The sequence below is a fragment of the Giraffa tippelskirchi genome, chromosome 1, assembly GCF_054371585.1.
Source record: "Giraffa tippelskirchi isolate mGirTip1 chromosome 1, T2T-mGirTip1v1.2.pri, whole genome shotgun sequence".
In the NCBI taxonomy this organism is placed as follows: domain Eukaryota; kingdom Metazoa; phylum Chordata; class Mammalia; order Artiodactyla; family Giraffidae; genus Giraffa; species Giraffa tippelskirchi.
Window position 1 is genome coordinate 222,178,660 of NC_137275.1, and position 18,127 is coordinate 222,196,786.

The 18,127-nt window shown below is 41.6% G+C and overlaps 1 long non-coding RNA gene across 4 annotated transcripts in view; it reads left to right on the forward strand.

The window, feature by feature from the left end:
* LOC145540906 (uncharacterized) overlaps nt 1–18,127 on the forward strand; it is a 355,416-nt gene that overhangs the window by 67,475 nt on the left and 269,814 nt on the right. For 3 of the 4 annotated variants that reach the window (XR_014078637.1, XR_014078632.1, XR_014078640.1), the window contains exons 2-3: nt 8,012–8,081; nt 10,688–10,763. This is a non-coding gene — a long non-coding RNA (uncharacterized LOC145540906). Of the gene's footprint in view, nt 1–8,011; nt 8,082–10,687; nt 10,764–13,239; nt 14,984–18,127 lie in introns of those variants that run through there. The other variant, XR_014078629.1, reaches the window with a different exon arrangement.

Here is an 18,127-nt window from a genome sequence, read left to right on the forward strand (position 1 = left end):
GTTGCAATGCAACCTCCAAAATTAGGAAATTAATACTGATATACTACTAGCACCTAATTTCATAAATCCTTTCCAAGTACTCTAATTTCCATAAATGTTCTTTGCAGCAGAAAGGTCCATTCCAGAATCACATGTCAAATTTAATTGTCATATATTTTTTGTATCCTTCGATTAGGACCAGTTCCTCAGTTGACCTTTTCTTTAACAATTTGGAGACAGGCCAATTAGTTTGTGGACTGTCACTCAGTATGATTGTTTGGTATTTCATAGATTTTCAACAAAAACATAAAGTTGGAGACTGTATTTTTCTCATTGTATCCTAACAAGTGGTACACAGTTTCAGTTTGTCCAATGACTGGTGATATAACCTTTGATCACCTGAGTAAGATTGTGACCACAGGGTTTCTTCACTGTACAGAGACTTCTGTAATTAAAAAGTATTATATGAGGCGTCATTTTGAGACTAGCTGCCGTCTATGGGGTCACACAGAGTTGGACACGACTGAAGCGACTTAGCAGCAGCAGCAGCAGCAGCAGCAGCAGCAAATATTCTGTTCCATATCTAAATCTCACCCACTAGTTTCAACACCATTAATGTTGGTTGGAGAGATTAATTATTGTGGTTACCAAATGGCAATTTGCTGTCACCATTGTTCCTTCTCCATTTATTATGTGGCATTTTAGTACAAGAAAAAGTGATTCATTCTTCCCATTTATTTATCTTTGTGCATTAGGATAGACTCACGAGTCCTTATCTTATTCACTGGGTTATAATCCGTCGCAGCTTCTAACTGAACTAGAAGCTGAGGTGAGTGCAGCGCGCGGTCCTTCCGACTGGTCGCTGTGCCCCCTTTTCAGTCCACATTGTGCTTTGTATTTACATTCTTTCTGGTGCACCAAATGGTATCAGGCTTATCTCAAACTTCAACACCTACAACCCTGTGAAACCAGCCATGTTTAGAAGGATTCTTGGTTTCTTTTAGTGCAGAATAGTTTATAGACAAAGATTTGGGTGTCAGATGTGTTCCTTGCTGTGGGATGTCACTGTTTCCAGGCCCTCTCAGTGGACAGAACTAGGATATGTATGTAAATAACCAACATAAGTTATGTATATACATAACTGACATAGAATCTCTATGTATATAACAGACATAGGCTATGTAGGTATATAACTGACATAGGATATATATATATATATATCAGACATTGGATGTGTGTGTGTGTGTGTGTGTGTGTGTATAGAAGGCATAAGATACATATGTATATAACCACTTACACACACGTACATACTCCCGCTAGCCAACTTCCTCACCCATTCAGGCTCTAGGACACCTCTTAAGCATTGAGCTCCTTCTCTGAGTGATGCAAACCTTGATACATCTCACCTCATGGCTTTTGCATTAAGTGATTTAGGAGGGAGTAGAGGAAGGGAAGCAAAAGGAAGGAAAAGAAGAGAAGGAGGGAAGCTGGAAAGAAGAAAAGTATTTTATTCAAGTTTAAAAAGTAAAGTGTTGGTCACTCAGTCCTGTCCAACTCTTTACAACCGCATGGACTGTAGCCCTCCAGGATCCTCTGTCCATAAACATTCTCCAGGCATGAATATTGGAGTGGATTGCTATGTCCTCCTCCAGGGGATATTCCTGAACCAGGAATCGAACCAGGGTCTGCTGCATTGCAGGCAGATTCTTTACCAGCTGAGCTACCAGGGAAACCCCTATTCAAGTTTAATTTTACTAAAATTTCTTCATGAAACAAACAGCTTGAATAGTTTTTGACAGAAAAAAACGTAGGGACGAACCACTCAGTAGTCTCATGCTGAACACAGGGGCTTTAAATTAACCATTATTACAGTTTATAATAAACTTTTGGCTGCCATTGTGTTTGTTTCATGAAGTATGACCTGATTTCAAAGGAATCTTTACCCCTATGATACCCTGGTGTCCTCCAGATAAATGCCACAAAATGTGAAAAAAAAAAAAGCAAAATCTGACATCTCTGTGAACTTTGCTCTTGCTGAACTTAGTCTTGGAAATACTTGCGTGCCAGTGCCACTCTTAAAATGTGGCTCCATAAACTGCACATGTGTGGGTTTCTCTAGGAATAATACAATGCTATTATAACTATTTCAGCACTACTGTGAATCCTGCCCTTCCTAACAACATGACTGAGTATTGTATTAACAGCTTTATGTATGTAACAGAATGTTAGAATGGACGTTTTGACTGAGGCATATTCTAAAATGAGATTCTAGACCACGAAGCAAACATTTCAAAACAGTGCATAATAATCTGACACCTTTTCAAGCCCTATTTCTCATTGCGGGTACAAGACAGCCATCAGTTGGGGAGTGAAGAAAGAATTCTGGAAACCAGCACTGCATACACGTTAAGGGTACACTTGGGGAGGTCGCCCCTGTTCACATCACACCAAGACACAGCGCTTTAGGAAAACCATTTGAAGAGCTTGTTGAATATTCTGGCATTCTAATGTCTGAGTCATAGCTGATAAACATGAAAGCCAAGAGCCTAGACAAAGTGATTATGGACAATTGTGGTTTTGGAAGTAACGGTCCTCCCTGTTTGCTAGAGCAGAGTATATATGGTCTCTACCTTAAACCAGATATAGGCCATGCAATAAAGAACACTGATTTGTCTAGAACTGTCTAAGACATTTTCATGGATGGGCATGAGGACCCCCGTGTAGCTGAAGACTCTGGGCTCAGTATGAGTACCAAGAGGTAGGTTGCTTTCCCTCCCTCCCTTCCTTTTCTGCCTTTCTCTATTTCTTCCTCTTTTCCTCCCTCCTTCCTTCCTTTTTCTCCCCTCCCCCTTTTCTTCCTTCCTTTCTTTCCATCCTCATGCCATGCAAACAGGAGAACTGGTTTTGAGGAAGAGACAGCTCTGTTATTCCCCTTGGAAAATGATGTAATACTGGTTATTCAATAGTTATAAAGTACCTATATAAGTGATGGCAAAAATCTCTAAACATTGTCCTTACTTTGAAAGCACAAGCCTTAATAGACACTAAGCGGTGTGCAATGTGTACACTTGGTACATAGTAGTATTGGAAGTTATGGCATCTGTTCTCCACGTGTGTATATGAACGTATCTGTCTATCACATCCATCCTTCAGTGGCAAGTTTAAGAGTCTCCTGTTCTCCCTGAGGCATTCCCTAGTGAGTACTGCCCACAGGAACTGGTCTCCCTCTTTATATTCCCTCTCATTCTCTTTAATTAGCTTTTAGTTGTTTTTGAAAAATAGGCTTTCTTCTGCATTGTATTACTTTAAAGATTCTCTAGAACTTATACAACCATTTTATTCAGCTCTTCGATTTAACAATTTAGGACCTCAGGCCAAAGGAATTAAGAAACTTTCCCCAAATCACACTATGTTAACGGCAAAACAGTTGCTCTAATTCATCATTAGTCTTTAATTATTTTACTGAAAGCTCCACAAGGACTAAAATTATACTACATTCTTTTATTATCTTTATTCCCTGAGGCTAACAGCAGTGGTAAGATCACCAAGTGGGCACTCAGCACATTCTTGCTGTGTTAAATTTTACCGATTCTATATACACATGGGTGTTTCAAAACCGGCTGTGCACAGAGCTCACCTGGGGCCTTGTTAAAATATATAAATCCTGTTCCTGTCCCCAGAGACTGTGACTCGGGAGGTCTGAAGTGTGTCCCAGGAATCTGTATTTGTAAGAGATGCTCCAAGCAAGTTGATCTTAATGGTCCAAGAAATAGTGCTTAGAGACTACTGGCAAGCATAGATACCTTACTCTGGAAAATTTCCAGGGGAAAAGTCTGCAATTTTGCTTAGTATTATGTTTTGGTGTCTAATAGACCTTATAGCTAAAGGGGAAAAAAAAGTTCTTCACAATGTTGTAACTAAATTCTCACTGCAGTTTCCTCCCTGCTACCCTGGGTGGAATGGCTAGCAGCTGGTCTTTTAATAACCCTTGGAGATGATTATTAAGTTACTCATCCACCTTCCCATCTCCCAGCTAAACAGTCCCAGTCTTTCTAAGCTACCCTACAGGCCCTATTTCCCAAGCCCTCCTTCTCTCCCATAGTTGCCTAACTTTTGAAGTAAGACTAACAGTCTATTATTGCGCTGTGTTCTATGAGGTGTAATGAAAAGCCATTTAAACATTTTGAGAAGCACCATACAAGTGGTGCGTGCGTGCTAAGCCACTTCAGTCAAGTCTGACTCTTTGTGATCCCACGGACTGTAACAACCCATCAGACTCTTCTGTCCCTGGAATTGTCCAGGCAGGAATACTGGAGTGAGCTGCCATGCCCTCCTCCAGGGGATCTTTCCGACCCAGGGATCGAACCCAGGTCTCTTATGTCTCCTGCATTGGCAAGCAGGTTCTTTATCACTAGTGACACCTGGGAAGCCCATATACAAGTGGTAGGCTTTGGATTTGAGAGTGATGTCCCTGTGTGTCTCGTCTGCACACATTTCATTGGAATTCGCTATTCTGGGGAGATAGAGAGGCAGCGTCGTTCCAGGGGTCAGATCCCACACAGCCAGGCGGAGCACCAGAGTGCCGACTCACTCACTTGTGCTTCCTACTCACTGGGTGAGTGACTCTGAGCAAGCCACTTTCTCTTTCTGTTGTTTGTTTCCTTACAAGGAAGACAACAAGTTTTCTACCTCAGCTCCCACAGTCATACTCCCAATCAGAGTAGCCCACGGAGCTTTGGAAAGTATGAAGTTCATTCTGTAGCTTGACATTAGGGGTTGATACACAGGAGGTTCTCCCTTGGACTGCAAGGAGATCAAACCTGTTAATCCTAAAGGAAATCAACCCTGAATATTCATTGGAAGGACTGATGATGAAGCTGAAGCTCCAGTACTTAGGCTACCTGATGCAAAGAGCTGACTCATTTGAAAAGACACTGATGCTGGGAAAGATTGAGGGCAGGGGGAGAAGGGGTCGACAGAGGATGAGATGGTTGGATGGCATCACCGACTCAATGGACATGAGTTTGAGAAAACTCTGGGAGTTGGTCATGGACAGGGAAGCCTGGTGTGCTGCAGTCCATGGGGTCACAAAGAGTTGGACACGACTGAGCGATTGAACTACAACAATTATATAGAACGTTGGTTTGTTGGAGAGTCATAAAGAATCAGTAGAGCACCAATAGCTTGGGGATAAAAATTGCATGATTACAAAGTCCAGGGTCTGAGACACAATTACAACAAACCAACAGGGACATTTCATAGCAAGGTGAATCGAATGCCAAATGGAAATGGTACTCCTCCAGCAAATAACCAGTGCTTTTCTTGGAAGGTGAGTGCTTCTCTGAGTTCTGATACCTGCCTCTGACTACCTGGACCTGATTTCTAAGCATGATCTTTCTCATGATGCCTAGCTCTTCTATCATTCCTTTGTGGAATCACCATTGCTATCCTGCCAGAGCCATTATATTTCACACCATGATGGTTTAGACACAGATTCATGGTGTATCGATATGCACTCTCAAAGAAGAAATGAGATGTAGGGTATTGGCTGTAGAGAAAGGCTAATAAAGCATCAATATCACCAACCACCCAGGTGATTATTTATTCAGTAATAACTGGAGCATTTATTGAGCATTACTGAGAACCTGATTGACTGTGGTACTAGGTGATGATGATGCTATGCTCTGTTTTAAATGATGCACTGTATTATCTCATTTAATCATCTTATACCGCTATTAATACTATGTGTTTGCGATCATAATGGCCTCATCTTACAGATGAAGAAGCTGAAATAGAAAGAGGTGATAAAAGTTGATTGAGATTCTATAGTAACCTGAGCCTCAAAGCAGATCACTGGACATCAGAACCAATGCCTTTGAAAACCACACTATGCAAATTTAAGGTTAACGATGGAACAGTGCCCTGATAAAAAGAAATGATGACATTTCCTGCCTGTTCCAGAAAGCTGTCAATGCCAACTTTATAACTAAAGATTGAAGTCCTAACTTACTGGCTTAGCAGCTAAGATTTTTAAGGTCTAGATTCAAATATTTCTCACAGTCTTATCTCTTAACAACCCTTGTCTCCGCACCCCATATTCAGAGACAAGTGCAGCAGCTCCCTGTTTGTCACGTGCGCTCCAGGCTTTCCCACTTCCTCATCTTTGTTCTCACTGTTCCTCCTATAACAGTCTTTGCAAGATTAGCATGGCCAAATTCTAACCTTTTCTCAATAAATAATTTAAATGTTCCCACTTAATTTCCTAATTCCTGATAAAAGCAAAGAGATTTTATTCTTGAGCTTCAAGCCCATTTCAAAAGCTGTCTTTTTACTCCTAGAATTTTCTGTCTTATAATGTAATGTGATGCTATCTTATCACTCTTAAAAATCAGCAATGCTAAAGTCACGTGCAATGTGCTAGAGACAATGTCATATGCTTTCCTAACCCTCATGTCAGTCTGATGGTGTTGACATTAAAATTTCCATTTTGCAAGACAGGGAGTGAGATTCATAGAGGCAACTCAAGGTCATACAACTGGATTTTGCATCCATATTTTTCTAAATGCAAAAACTCTTTCTCAATAACCACACTATTCCACTTTATTAGTCTATAAACTTCTTGAAAACAATGTTTACATCTTACTCATTTCATTTCTAAATTCATTGCAGATGGTAGTCATCATGCATTCTTTCTTCCTTTTTCTTAATTTCTTTGCAAATTGATTTAAACTGAATTCTGTTGTAGATATTGGCTTTTGTGAAGTTGCATACTCACTCCAGACAACACAGCCTGAAACTTTGTTTCCCTTTGTTCATTGTTGATGAGGCTTTGCTTGTTCTTCTCCTTAAGTTACTTTTTTATTCAATCTGTGCTTTAAACTGACTTTCATGTTCTTGCTGCCAAAATGACAGTCCCTCATTTCAGCTGTTTGACAGCTTGCACGCTCTGCCTGCCGGCATCAATATTTACTAATGGACCCTTTCTCTTACAAAAGCTGTTTGCAATAAGGAAAGATAATGAAGAAATTACTTGACCCCAGACACACAGTTAGTAGTAATGATGGCCCGTGTCATTGGGCCTCTCTGCCATCTGTGCCCAAGCAAGGGGGGAGGGCAGGGAAAAGATGGAGAGGCTGAGATGGTGGAGGAGAACGCCAAGGAGAGCGAAGGTTGATGGTTCAAAAGCTGGAAGGGAATAGACTTTGTAAACCTGCTTCTATGGTCCAGGCATTTTACATGCAGGATCCCATTTGGTTCTCGAAATAATGTGCTAAGATCACTCTGGCTGATCCTTTTGAATTGTTCTTAAAAGGAAAAAAAAGAATAACTGAGAGTCAAAGAAAGCAGGTAAAGGAAGAGAGGCAGAAAGTAAAGGCAACGGCAATATGCCAGTTCAAGTCTCTGAAATTTGGAATTGTCCAAGAATAGATTTGAATCTAGTCTTCTGCAATAGAATTGTTGTGTGACCTTGAACAAGGGATGTGTGTGTGTGTGCATGCATGCACACACAAAGTGCTTGGCAGCCTCTCAATATTCACTTTCCATGTGCAGAATGTGAATAGTAACAGGATCAACTTGGATGTTTACTCTAAAAGTTAAATAAGATAATGGACATAAAATTCTTAGCCTGGCCTCAGACACAAAACAACTACTGCATACATGATAAGCTTTCTATTTTTGTTCTTCTTGTTCGTACTCAGATAAAATGATAACATGATGGGTCCAGCACTCAAATGCAAGCCTGTTTCCTTCTTAATTCTTTGCTCTGTCTACTCCAGGACAAGGCTCAACAAGTCATTAGTAAAAGCAAATAGAAGGGGCAAGAATAAAGCATTGAAAGTTCTCTGTGTCGTCATAATATACCTTTATAGGTTGATTGGGGTAGAGCCCTCGGGCTTAGATTTGTAATTTCTAACTTTTAGAGCCTTAAGAATTTAGTCATCTTTCTGGGTAGAATAATGATAACTTACTGTCATGCTCAAGTTGATGCCTTTATATTCACACATAACATTAAATCTTCATCAATGTGTAGGCTCTATCTCAGAAGTGGCGGAGCGCAGCATCCTTGAGTGAAAGAAAAGAACCTCTTCGTTCCCATTACCGTGAGTTCACAGATCCCCATGGTTACAGTCTTCACATGAAAATGCTTTCTTTCCTAAAGTCAGTCCTTTGAAGGTGAAAGAATGTAGAACACCTAAATAATACCCTGAATTCGTGGAGCCTTGGATTCTAATTTGAATTCTGCACTGTACTTAGACTGTGTGCCCTTTATCATGTTGCTCAGCCTCTCTGTGGGCATTTCTTAACGTGCAGAAATGTGGAAAAGGAGCTCTTATATATTTTACAATCAACTTTGATAACATGTGTAAAGTTATGCATGTTATAATATGTATAAAGAACAGCTCTAATTCATATATTTAATGAACACAGATTTTCTTTCTGTTTGATTGTGAATGACTAGATTTGGTAGTCAAACTGGTCAAAGTTTGTAAAAAGTGGAAGTTGCATGTTCAGTATTAAATTACTAAGCATGTTACTGTCATTGATCACTGGAAAATTTGACAAAATGCACACATCCTCCCTTTGTACAAAAATGTAACTGGGAACATGCTCATGAAGTTGGGTCTGAATTTCACCGTGAACATTCAGCCCTTTAAGCCCACCTGTGTGTGGACCCAGAGGAATGAGACTTGGTAGGGACCTACCTCTCTAGTCCACACACCCACTGCGAGTGCAGTATGGCAGTGTTATTCCACAACAAGTATGCCAGCCCCCTTCTCGGGCATCAGCTTTACTAAGAGCTGGCACTTGGCAAGTCTTTGAAAGAGAGTGGTGTAATCTGGCTGAGAAGCTGGAAGAAAGCATGGGAGGTAGGGAGCCTCGGTGGACTGGTCATGAGGGGTGACCGCAGGTCAGAGATCCCCGGGCAGCGCTCTTGGGGGGTTCCATGCCTGCACCGGTCACTGTCTTCTTACTGCCGATTTCCCCTGAAATGCCTCCTCCCCTCTCCCTCTCCATGCCATGTATGTTCATGGGGCGGAGGCTCTGAACATGGGCTCCAGCCCTTTCCCTGTGTTGAATTTCAGTATCTTTTTTGTGAACTCTCTCCCAGATAGGGCTTCCCTGGTAGCTCAGCTGGTAAACAATCAATGAGATGGTTTCACAGATGAGATGGCATCTCTGAATTGATGTTGGGTCAAGAGTCTATGACTCTATGTTAAGAGTCATAGAGTCATTGGTGAAATAAAATGCTAGTTTTCTCCTGAGTCTCTTCCTGACCATCACTCAGGGATGATTTCCCAAACTCTTGTGGATTGCTTCATGACTCCCACTGGACTTCATGACCTTTATTGTTTAAACACCTGCCTCCCCTGTTCTACAACCTGGACCAAGTGGACAGACTTCTAACTGAGTATGCAAAGCATGTTGCTGAAGGCCTGGAGAATAGTTGCAACCACAAAAGAGATGAAGAATTAATAAAGGAAAAGAAGAAAAACTGAATATATAATAAACACATGCAAGTATACCTTATTCTGAAAGAGATGGAAATTCCAGACCACCTGACCTGCCTCTCGAAAAACCTGTATGCAGGTCAGGAAGCAACAGTTAGAACTGGACATGGAACAACAGACTGGTTCCAAATAGGAAAAGGAGTCCGTCGAGGCTGTATGTTGTCACCCTGCTTATTTAACATATATGCAGAGTATATCATGAGAAACGCTGGGCTGGAGGAAGCACAAGCTGGAATCAAGATTGCCGGGAGAAATATCAATAACCTTAGATATGCAGATGACACCACCCTTATGGCAGAAAGCGAAGAAGAACTAAAGAGCCTCTTGATGAAAGTGAAAGAGGAGAGTGAAAAAGTTGGCTTAAAGCTCAGCATTCAGAAAACTAAGATCATGGCATCTGGTCCCATCATTTCATGGCAGATAGATGGGGAAACAGTGGCAACAGTGGCTGACTTTATTTTGGGGGGCTCCAAAATCACTGCAGATGGTGATTGCAGCCATGAAATTAAAAGACGCTTACTCCTTGGAAGGAAAGTTATGGCCAACCTAGATAGCATATTAAAAAGTAGAGACATTACTTTGTCAACAAAGGTCCGTCTAGTCAAGGCTATGGTTTTTCCAGTGGTCATGTATGGATGTGAGAGTTGGACTATAAAGAAAGCTGAGTGCCGAAGAATTGATGCTTTTGAACTGTGGTGTTGAAGAAGACTCTTGAGAGTCCCTTGGACTGCAAGGATATCCAACCAGTTCATCCTAAAGGAGATTGGTCCTGGGTGTTCACTGGTAGGACTGATGTTGAAGCTGAAACTCCAATACTTTGGCCACCTGATGCAAAGAGCTGACTCATTGGAAAAGACCCTGATGCTGGGAAAGATTGAGGACAGGAAGAGAAGGGGATGACAGGATGAGATGGTTGGATGGCATCATCAACTCAATGGACATGGGTTTGGGTGGACTCTGGGAGTTGGTGATGGACAGGGAGGCCTGACGTGCTGTGGTTCATGGGGTCGCAAAGAGTCAGACACGACTGAGCAACTGAACTGAATACCTTATACCATGCTTAGAATATAGAAAGCTTGGTAAATACCCCTTCCACAAAGAGGTCTACTTTAACTATACAATGTAGCATTCACAGTAGATTATAATTATATTTTTGTGTCCATTTAATTAATGATTTTCTCTCATAAACTACACAGAGGGAGTTGGCTGCTGGAATAACCACAGTGCCTGAGACAAGCGTCAATCCTCAAGACACATGAAGAAAACAAATGGGTCAGTCATCTCTCCTTCCTTTCTTCCCTTCCTCCTTTTTTTTTCTCTTCCTCTTTTCTTTCGTGCTTTTCTCTTACTTGAGTTCCCATACTTACCTCTTCTTTTTCTTCTTCACTCATTTATTTTTCTTTTCAAACTTCCTTTCTGTAAAAAAAAAAATACATATGATGATGATATTCATAGTATTCACTTCACCGGGGTGTGCTATTTGCCAGACAATATTCTAAGCATTTAACCTAAATTAACTTACTTAGTGGTTCCCCAAATTTTATGAAATAGAGCTACTCTAATCCCCAGGTTTCAGAAGTGGAGACTGAGTCTTGGAGGAATAAACTTGCTAATCTAGGTTATGGAACCACAAGTGGCCAAAATGGCTACAAACCAGAGGCTGTGATTCCAGATGTCATGGTCTTTAGCCACAGAAATGCACTGCCTCCCCAAAGCCTCAAGAGCCTCAAGTAATATTCTGTAGGAATCTTTGAAGAGCTCTGGATTTGAAGACTGAAATAGGATCAGATGGCTTTTGAATTTTCTCTGTTACTCTTTCACCAGTTTCTTGGAAAATTCACTTCAAATTATCAACCTGAAAATGGATCTGACTGGATTGAAAGTCTGAACCATTCTGGGCTCCCTTGCTGTCACAGGCAGCCTGACAGCCTCCATAGTTCTTGATCTGGGGAATTATGGGAGAATCTGAACCTGTCAGGATGCTTGACCAGGCTGTTGTCCTGTGGATCAATGACAGCAGCACTGCATCCGTCTCCACTTGACTTTCTGCCTGGGAGCAGCCGATTCTTAGAGCTCTATGCAGAGTACCTGCGAGCGAGGCTTATGTTGTGAAAGAAAGTGCGACAGTGTCGGAAAGAGGGCATTGGTTGGGAGTCAGCATACCTGAGTTACAGCCCTTCCTCAAGATCCCCAGCTGATGCAGGGCAAGTCACTTAACATTTCTAGACCTTCGTTTTTCTAACTATTATCTAAAGGGATTTGGCTAGTGCATTGTTAAAGGGCCTTCTCAGCTATAAAATTCTCTGAAGCTCGTTTAAAACAACACACAAAAGAAGTAGAGCAACATGATGAATCGCCAGTGCAGGTAGCTGGACTCCAAGGTGGACAGTTGCAACTCTGAAACTTAAATCAAAGCCCAGATGAGACTATATCCTCCCTCTCACCAAAGGCTGCCCCTACTGAGTATTAGAATATGAGAAAGAATAATAAGCTATGGCTTATTCAGAGCAGTAAAACAAATGAACGTCAGCTGTGAAGAAGGTGAGTCAGGAGCTGCCAGGTGCTGGAGATCCGTGGAGAGTGAGGGTTTAAGTAAGAACAATGAAGAGGGAAAAAATGGGCCTAATGTGATCTGAGAGCTTGATCCAGTCTTTATTCTGAGAGCAGGTAGTGAGCAGAGCAGAGCTTACTTAAGTATGAGGCTGGATGCGCTTTTCTTTGTGGCTTTTAGTAACAGAAAAATTCCTCTCCAGCTGACCCAAAGGGCAAAGGAAATGCATGAGCTCATAAAGTAGAAATCCAGAGGCAGGAAGCTCTTCAGGTGGGTTTGATCTGATGGCTCATAGATTTCTAAAAGCATCTTCCATCTGTCTGCCTTCTTTTGTGGCAGTTTTACCTTCCTTTTAAGGCTGATTTCTCTCATGGGGTCAAAATTATCAAGTTATTTCTTGAACTAGAGGGATGGTTTGAGGTGGCTCTCCCAGAAAAGCAAAAGAACCATTTCTTAAAATCCCTCAGAAAATCTGCTTTCATGACTACTGATCCTACCTCAGTTACACGTCTGCTCCTAAATTAAAATCACTGGTCATGGACATAGAATGTCTCCATTACCCAGACAAGTCACTATAGCAGGGATGTGATGGTTTCTTACTAGATTAGATAAGTGATGGATAGCACAAAACGTAGGTTGCTTAATCTCCCCTGACCTCATGGCCTCTCAACAATGGAGGTGAGGAGACAGGGTAGTGAGGAGTCAATAATCATGCCCACACTGTGAAAAGAATAGAAGAGATAACAACACATTTTCTAAAACTGAGATAAAATTGACTTATAAGATCATATTAGTTTCAGATGGACAATATAATGATTCAATATTTGTATGTATTGCAAATTGATCACCACAATGTCTAGTTAACATCTGTCACCATCATAGCTAGAAAAAAATTTTGTCCTTATGATGAAAACCAAGATCTACTCTCTTAGCAACTTTCAGATTTGCAACACAGTATTGTTAACCATGGTTACCATGCTGTGTATTATATCCCCATGACTTAATCTGATAACTAAAAGTTTATACCTTTTGACAACCTTCATCCACTTTGCCTGTCCCTACCATCCCTGCCTCTGGCAATCACCAATATGTTCTCTGTGCTTATGAGCTTGTTTCCTGTTTCATTTTGTTGATTTTTTAGATTCCCCATATAAATGAAGTTAGACAGTATTTCTTTCTCTAACTTATTTCACTTAGCCTAATGCCCTTTGAACTGGGGTGTCGGAGAAGACTCTTGAGAGTCCCTTGGACTGCAAGGATATCCAACCAGTCCATCCTAAAGGAGATCAGTCCTGGGTGTTCATTGGAAGGACTGATGTTGAAGCTGAGACTCCAATACTTTGGCCACCTGATGCGAAGAGTTGACTCATTGGAAAAGACCATGATGCTGGAAAGGATTGGGGGCAGGAGGAGAAGGGGACGACAGAGGATGAGATGGTTGGATGGCATCACGACTCAATGAACATGGGTTTGGGTGAACTCTGGGAGTTGGTGATGGACAGGGAGGCCTGGCGTGCTGCGATTCATGGGGTTGCACAGAGTCGGACACAACTGAGCGACTGAACTGAACTGAACTGAATGCCCTCCAGTTCCATTCATGTTGTCACAATGGTGAAATTTTCTTCCTTTTTATGGCTTATTAATACTCCTGTGTGTGTGTGTAGTTGGTTAAGGGGGTGTTCCCCCCACCCCTTGTATAATTATTTTGGCTGGTCTAATGATGAAGTTGACACAAAAAAGATCAACAGGAGGAAAAAAAAATAATTCATATGTACAGAGATATTCTACAAACGGGACCTCTGAAGTGACCAAAGCAGGCTGTTTATATATCATGTTTGAACAAGGAAACAATTATCTGTGAAGATGTAACAAGGGGGCTTGTGCTTGGGAGTAGCATACTAATGAAGAAGTAGCAAAGTTTGTTTACCCAGCTTTCTTAGCCTTGAATTTCCTAATTCTGTTGATAAGAATGCTTTCTATCTCTCTGGTGTAAGGAGGATACTTTCTTATGGTTGATCTATTTTCAAGGGCAAGCAGGGGAATCAGTGTTCTTTAGTATCATTTTTTTCTTTTACCAGCTATTTATCAGTATAGTCAATATGCCATTGTGGCACATCTTGGAGCAACCTGCTCTGCTCTTTATCCGCTCACCCATCAGTGGACACTTAGTTTGCTTCCATATCTTGGCTCTTGTAAAATAATGCTTCACTGAACATGTGGGTGCATATACCACTTTGAGTTATTTCTTATATTTCCTTCAGATAGATACCAAAAAGTAGAATTGCTGTTATGGCAGTACTATTTTTAAATTTTTGAGGAACCTCCATACTGTTTTTCTTAATGACTATAGCAATTTTCATTTCCACCAACCATGCACAGGTGTTCCCTTCTCTGCATCTTTGCCAACAACTGTTGCTTCTTGTTTTCATTTGTTTGTTTGTTTTTTTTTTTCCAAGAATAGCCAACTAACAGGGTGAGGTGATATCTCATTATGATTTTGATATGCATTTTCCTGATGGTTGGTGAAGGAGCACATTTTATCTTGGGAATCTACTCCAGCTGATTGATGATGGTCTCCCACAAAGATGTGTTGAGAAGTCTTCCAAGACCTCATGGGAATGTGCTCTATTTGATTACAGATATCTGCCCTGGGCGTTGAAAGAGGCTGTCTACATGACACGGTTTTGCCACGCCATCTTGATTTATCAGAATGTCATGTTAAAAAGGAGAAACACGTGTAGCCTAAATTCTGAAGTTTACTTCATTCAGAATCCAGAAGAGTTGAAGGCATCGTCAAGTAGCACTTGGTCCTGTGTCTTCTACCACGGACTCTGCTACTTTTAAAAGTTGGGTTCACTGAATGGAGCTTTCCAAATTCTGAACCCTTTTGCCTATAGACACACTAGGATGAATGAAAATAAAATACATTTAGCACAGCAAATGAAGTGAGACATAACTAAATTTGATGCATACAATTTTTATTATACCTAGGAAGCAACAATATTATAGAGCAAGCTGCATAGGAGACAGACTGCAGCCCATAATCAGTATAGCTGTCTTTCGTGGTCATTGGTACCTGTACGTCTATACAGCCTTGGAGAGGAGGTGGAGACATGGCTCACCCAACCTTCTAGGCTTAGATCTAACCACCAGAATGGGATGATGCTCATGATAGTAGGAACAGGAATAAGCTGGTAAATCACTACGCTCAAAATATTGAAATCAATAAATGTATGTCTAGTACTGAGTGCATACTTTTCTATAAGGAATCCTAGGAGACACAGACATAGTCTCTATTTTCAATAATTTGCAGTCTATGTAGGATGTGGGTCCTGGAGTAGGAAATGGCAACCCACTCCAGTATTCTTGCCTGGAAACTTCTATGGATAGAGGAACCTGGTGGGCTACAGTCTGTGGGGTCACAGAGAGTCATACACAACTGAGCATGCGTGTACACAAGATGTGGACTATGCAAATCAGAGTCTAGCCTAGAAAACAGAAACCACTCTTAGAGGAAATAGGGAGCAGGGCATTTACTGCACAGATGATGCAAGAGTAAGTGATGCCAAAGAAGTAAGTGAGGCAACCCAAGATGAGAAAGAGTTGAAACCCACTACCATTTCTAAGCTTTTAAGAGAAACAGAGAGAAGTCATGCTAAGAAACCTGGGCAAAGATCACAAGAAACCACAGAAAATCTTTCCTGAGAACACAGGAAAATGGCAGGAACCAGAGGAACATAGGAGACCCAGTCACTACAGTTTATACCAACACACGGTGGAGGTAGAGGTGGGGTGGAGGTTGGCAGAGCATGTGCCTTGCTTTCTCTTTATCACCCTCCAGTCTCATGTAAGTTCTGTTGGCTAAATACATCTGTCAGTTCACATGGGAATTGGCAGAATGCAGAATGCAGGGCTCTGTAGCACAGAGGAGGGTCACAAATGATTCCAGGAACTGCCAGGACCAGCACAGGCACTGCCATAATAGCTACAATTTATACTGTGTGCAAACTATCTAAAGAATCTGCGTCATGTTACCTGATCTTTCCTACAGACCCCTGAGGTAAATCCTATTAGCATCCCCATCTTTTAAAATGGAGAAACGGGCTTGAAGCAGTTAAGGAACTTCCTCACCTCATATAGCTTGTAACAGGCTAAGCCAAGATTCAACCCCACGTCTGTTTATTTCTCTGTCTGTCAGGAGTGGGTTCTCCACCACATATTGACAGGACCTTGACCACCATAAAGCAGGACCTAGCTGAAGCGACTTAGCAGCAGCAGCAGCAGCAGCAGAAGTGTTTTTAACTGCCTGTGCTCTTCAGGGCCAATGGCAAGGGTTTACAGTAGACATATCTAAGAAATAATCACGGAGGCTGGGACATTGGAGTTACTCCCTCAAAAATGAGAGCACAGAGTGCTGTGCACAGTGCTTTGGCACATGCCCTAACTGCATGGGCCAGCCTCAGCCCTTCACACTTGTAACTCTGGTCCAAGCGCAGGGTGAAGGTTGCTGCATGCAGTATCCTATGAGAAAGTGAAAGTAGACGAAGCACAAAGGAAAAGGAAAAAAAAAGGGCCCAAAGAAACCAGAGGCTGGAGATGTTGGGTATTGGTCCAAGCTCTCAAGGTGATAGAGTGAGAACCCCAACAGAAGCCTGTGTAGTCCCCACTTCATGCTCTTCTAGGCATTGTCAGAGCCTAACAGCTGGAGTTAGAAGAGACAACAGTTCAAATCCTGGTGGCACCACATCCAAGCTGGGAAACTAGAGCAAGACTTGAGACTTTGGAGTGGGAGCACTGACTCCAAGGCCCTAGACTACCAGAGGACTAACCCTATGGAGTATCAAATAGTGAGAACTCACACAGAGGAGACCACCGGAATACAAGACTGGGCATCACCCAACCACCAGCAACACCCTGTGCAGGACGCCTCATCTAAACAACAAACAAAACAAAAATACAAACCCAGTCATCAGCAGACAGGAATGCCACCTCACTCAGCCTTGCCCACCAGAGGAAAAGCAAACAAACAAAAACTCAGCACAAATCTCACCCTATAGGAAGCTTACACAAACCACTGGACCAACCTTAGGAGGGCAGAAACCAAAAGGAAGAAAGAATTCAACCTTGAAAAGGAATCAATCAATCAAGTCCAAGAAGCACAAAGAGTCCCATATAGGATAAACCCAAGGAGAAACACGCCAGTTCAGTTCAGTCACTCAGTCGTGTCCAACTGTTTGCGACCCCATGGACTGCAGCACGCCAGGCCTCCCTGTCCATCACCAACTCCCAGTGTTTACTGAAACTCATGTCCATTGAGTCAGTGATGCATCCAACCTTCTCATCCTCTGTTGTCCCTTCTCCTCCCACCTTCAATGTTAGAAACACATACTAATCAAACTAACAAAGACTAAACACAAAGAAAGAATATTTAAAGCAGCAGGGGAGAAGCAACAAGTAGCATACAAGGGAAACCCCATGTGCTTAACAGCTGATCTTTCAGGAGAAACTCTGCAGGCCAGAAGGGAAGGGCAGGATATATTTAAAGTACTGAAAGGGAAAAATTTACAACCAAGATTGCTGTACTTGGCAAGGATCTCATTCAAAATTGATGGAGAAATAAAAAACTTTTCAGACAAGCAAAAGTTAAGAGAATTCAGTACCACCCAACCAGCTTTACAACAAATGTGAAAGGGACTTATATAGTCAAGATATATAAGAGAGGAAAAAAGATCTACCAAATCAACCCCAAACAATTAAGAAAATGGCAATAGGAACATATATATCAATATGACTTTAAATGTAAATGGATTAATTGCTCCAACCAAAAGGCACAGACTGGCTGAATGGATTAAAAAACAAGACCCATATTTATGCTGTCTACAGGAAACTGACTTCAGACCTAAAGACACATATAGACTGTAAGTGAGAGGATGGGAAAAATATATTCCATGCAAATGGGAAGCAAAAGAAAGCTGGAGTAGCAATCCTCATATCAGACAAAACAGACCTTAAAATAAAGAATATTACAAGAGATAAGGAAGGACACTACATAATGATCAAGGTATCAGTCTAAGAGGAAGACATA